This window comes from Lycium barbarum, chromosome 8, assembly GCF_019175385.1.
Source record: "Lycium barbarum isolate Lr01 chromosome 8, ASM1917538v2, whole genome shotgun sequence".
NCBI classification, from domain to species: Eukaryota; Viridiplantae; Streptophyta; class Magnoliopsida; order Solanales; family Solanaceae; genus Lycium; species Lycium barbarum.
The window spans coordinates 39,792,237-39,797,179 of NC_083344.1; the positions used below are offsets into that span (position 1 = coordinate 39,792,237).

A 4,943-nucleotide genomic window follows, 5' to 3' on the forward strand; every position below is an offset into this window, starting at 1 on the left:
ACCGGTTCCCAGGCCGGTTTTGATTCGTGCGCCTTATGATAATTCGGCCGTATGCTGTGTTACGGTTCCCGAGGCTTCGCCATAGGGCCGGGTTCCGTTTGGAGTTATGCTGTGATATGGCTCGTGATGCGATACGCTCACCTATGATTATGTTTGTGTTCGGGGATGTACGGAGATTTGAAAACTTCTGGTGTTATGCTGTGTGTGGCGCCAGCGTCGGAGTGGCGACCACGTTCTTAAGCGTTTGCATGATTTCGTTTGCATTGTGTATACGTATATGATTTTGATACGGATTTATACTCCATTTTGTCATCTGATTTGCTTTCGGTTTTGATCTATATTTTTGTACTCCGTGCTTTACATACTCAGTACATATTTCGTACTGACCCCCTTTCTTCGGGGGCTGCGTTTCATGCCCGCAGGTGCAGATATTGGTGATCCTCCACTATAGGCTTCCCCCTTTGCTACTTCGGAGTACTCCTTCTTGACTCGGAGTCTTCTTTTGGTACAGACTCCTTTTTGCTATGTATACTCTGTGCATTTGACTATTTGGGTACGGCGGGGCCCTGTCTCGCCATATGTCTTTGTTTTGAGTTCGTAGAGGCCTGTAGTCATATATGTGGGGCGAGGGTCCTATATATGTTTGTTTGATTTTGTTTTCTGGTCTTAAAGCGGTCCGTTTGTTTTGATGGCCCTGAATGGCCCTTATGCTTATGATTGCACTTTTGACCGGCGATGTCTATTCCGCCGCTCAGTTTGGATCCGATATGACATTTTGATTTGTGCGACCGCTTAAGACATATTTTGATATAAACTATGTTTGATATAACTTTTATGAGATTCTGAAATAAGTTTGGATTTGGCAATGAATATATAATTTGGTCTGGGTACCCAAGTAGGGTGCCAGTCGCGGCCCACGGGGCTGGGTCGTGACATATACCTCGCCCCTTCAACCCTACTCTTTTTCCACAATCATTTCTTAACACCCTTGAAGTTCTTCTTGCCCGGGGTTCCCAATTTTGATTTTTGTCTATATTATACCATTAGAGTTAATACTCTATATCCTTTCATTACCTTAGCTCATTTGTCCCGTAACTTTCCTTAACTACTTGTCTGCATCACAGCTATGCACCGTAATTCTTCCAGTGTCCTGCCGCTTCTTGTTCTTATCATGAAATCCTTACAAAGTACATGTTTTCCCCTTCTTCGTTTGGTCAAGCCTTCATCTTTCTTTCTGTCGCTACGACTAGTTCATATTGACAGATATCCCCCGTGCATTATTACTTCCTTTATGATCGAATCTCTATACTCTTTACAGAGGTTCTTATCCCATGTCACTAATATATTGCCTCCTAGTCAGCTTTGTTAACTTATTATCCTCTCTCTTGTCCTTGGTAATTGCTCGACTTCCTTCAACCAATTCGTTAGTGTACCCTTCTTATTTTCGTCCTCAGGGGTTTTGAGTTCCTTTACTCCTAATGCTCTTCTCTACTTACGATTTCGTAGAATATCATTTCAGAAGCCCAAATCCGCATTATCTTTAAGTCATCTTTTGAAGGGGCTTCTCCGTTTCTGAGGTACTTGTGGTGTGTTATTATAACCATGCATTCACTTCTTCGGGTGCCTCTCAAAAACCAGAAACCCTTTTGTATCTTCGCACAATCCTGCTTATTCTTTTCCAATTTACATTCCTGTCCGGTGTCACTACCCTCAAGTCCCACTTATCAAAATCTGGTTTCGAACCCTCTCCATTCATCTTTTGGTCCACACTATCATGCTCCATTCTTTCCGTATACTTGCTTTCGAGATTCACCCGAATTGGTCGTTGCTACTATCAGCATCCCAAATTTTTCTCTCGGAAGCTTGACTTAGCTCTCTTTAGCAATATGCCTCCGTTGCTTACATCTTACCTTTTCTCAGGGCATCCTAATCTCATATACTCATTTTCTTGTTTTCCCTGATGTTATTGCATCCAGCTTATCCAACGCTATCCCTTAGAGAAAATAATGTCAACTTGCCCTATAGCACTTGCCACTCAAACTTCAATACCCTGTTCAACCAGTACCTTTAACATATCGCAACGTTGATTATCGGAGCACACACACTGATTAACGTAACCATGCTTAAGATATCGTGTACACGTTTTCTTAACATCTTACTTATAAGTATCCGCAATAATACCTAAATTCGTCCTAATTCTGTAGCTGTAATGCGTCTTCTCTCTTTTCGCCAAGCTGGTCCGTCTTATCTCTCGCAATCGTTTAGAGTCTCCAACCGTGAGTTTCGCATGCTTCTAATTTCCCTCAAGCTATTCTAGTTACTCGTCTTTCTCCTATGTTTGGATCCGTCAGAACTTTTAGCACAATTACCAGGGGGTCACCCATCCTAGTACTACTCTCACCCAAGCACGCTTAACTTCGGAGTCCTGATGGGATCCGGTGCGTTAGTGCTGGTATGATCGCATCCATCCGGCTACATGGCCTTTATCACATAACCTAAAACAAGTTAAAGTTCTAACGGATCCCAATAAAATTCCTGAAATGCATATCCCTCCAGACTGGAAGGATCCCTTACTCTCCTGACCGAGCAAATGCTGGTCTAACCTTCGGAACTCCCAACAGTAACCATTCATCAGCACCCACGACTATCTTCCATTCCTAATTTTAAGATCTCTAGTTGTGGTAAAAACATCTTAGTCGCAGTTATCTCTAAGTATTTTGGTTATCGGTTGCTTTAAAACTCCCATCTGTCAACTATTAATGATACCTGCAATAACTGTACGTACATAAGAAATTTCAAAGAAAGACTCATATACCTGTAGCCGACCTGTCCTGCTCTTGGTCTGGAGGGCTGTAAAGTGAAGTATCCTCCTCAGCGTCCTCTCGCCATCTACTGGTCTGGCCCTCCTCATCTCCCCCATCCGAATCTGATAGGTACGAATATCCTGGCAACTCCTGATTTACCGAAGGCTAAGATACAGTGCTATCATAATCAGTAACACTCACAGGCCTAGCTGCCCTAACGTAATGCTCCACCATAGGAGAAGATGGAGGGATTAACTCTGGTACAACCTCGGGAGCCTCATCCACCGGCATCTCATATGAAGCCTCAGACGGGTCCGTCTCATATGTATCTTCCGACGGGTCTTCCTCCATGGAAGTCAGGAACTCTGGGGATCATCTCGGGTCCTCAGAAGGGTCTGTCTCAATAGAATAGCTAGGACTCCCCCTGCTCGATCCTGGAATCTGGGGTCCCGAATCCACCCTGGGGGCCTTCCTGGCACCCCCACTATCTGAAACCGATCACTTCATCTCTCGTCAAACTGCTCCTACCTACAAGGAAAAATGGTCAGAAACGATCTTTCCTAGACTCTGGCTCTATCGCACGATCTAAGATAGAAAGAAACGTCAATGATTCCTAAATGCCCTGCAGCCTCTTGTTTATAAGTATGGCTAGCTTCACACCCATAAACAGGACTCGACCGGACACGGTCTGTAGACAACCCTAGGATGAACTTCTCTGATACCACTTTTGTCATGACCCAACCCAATGGGCCGTGACGAGTGTCCGACCACTACTAACCAAGCACCCTTAGAGTCATACTTGCCATATACGGAATAACCTTGTGGCCCATATCTAGCTTATATCTGAATGATAGCATCTGCTGTAAACTTTATACAATAAACTCTACCTCAACAACTCATAAACAGTCCACATGGATATATATATATATATATATATATATATATATATATGTGTGTGTGCAAGGGATGACAATAAAGTCCGACATGGACACTATATGTACTGTACATAAAATAAGAGACCACAAAGCTACATGACGCTCCCATCATATGTATACAACTGTCTACAAACCTCTATGGAATATAAACTGTAGAAAAGAGAGGACAAGGCCCTGTCATACCCATATATCTACGTAACAAAATGGCATACCAAAAAGGGCTGCAGCTCCGGACCAATAGAGTGCACTAACTGTGGCTGAGGGGAGATCCTACTGGTCTGGATCATCTGGTTGGCTACCTGATCCTGCGGGCATGAACGCAGCGTCCACAATAAAGGACGTCAGTACAAATAATGCACTGAGTATGTAAGGCATGAATAAAAACATAACAAGAAGTATGGAACATAATATGAGATAAAGAGATAACCTGTACATCTGATTGCCTCATAAGGCAGATGTCATGCATGCTAGCTTTAACTTCTATTAAACAACATTATAAATACATACTAGTAAACTGCCCGACCATATAGGTACGGTGTTATGCTGCCCGGCCATTTAGGCACGATGTTATCATCATTAGCCTACGTCCGGACCTTTTGCGTCCGGGGCGTAAGCTGCCTACTGCAGTGGTGTGTCTGCCTGGCCGCCTATTGGGCGGCGCGGTGTTATACTGCCCGACTATGTAGGTACGGTGTCATTAAAATATATACATAATTATAAAGCATGCATGAGAGCCTAAATGAAAGCTACAACTTTATCGGAGTGACGTAAGGTTGGTAACCTCCAATTTATGTTATGGAATAATCATCATCGCTATATCTCACCTTGAAGGAACAATTCATAAGGTGAGATCACAACAATGAGTAATTTAGGAAAATCATGAAATATACTCATTAATCTCATCATAACATTAAAATCATAGCTTTGGAACTTCTAGAAATAGAGTCACCATCATCATCATTATCTTCATAAAGCATACTCATCCTTAGCATCATAAGAAACTCTTGGAATCATGAATCTCTAACTTTTGAGGATAAGGACATTATGGAAAACATCCCATCTTTAGTATCATAGAAAGCTTTTAGGAATCATGAACTTCTAACTTTTGGAAGTAAGAAGGTTATGGAAACACATATGGAATCACAACATAAGAATCATGCCTTTTGAAAGAAACGGACTAGGTTTAACATACCTTTCGATCTCC

The 4,943-nt window shown here is 42.6% G+C and overlaps 1 pseudogene; it reads right to left on the bottom strand.

Annotated features, from left to right (window-relative positions):
* Nucleotides 1–2,349: 2,349 nt before the first annotated feature.
* Nucleotides 2,350–2,466, bottom strand: LOC132608579 (5S ribosomal RNA; annotated as a pseudogene).
* Nucleotides 2,467–4,943: the final 2,477 nt, after the last annotated feature.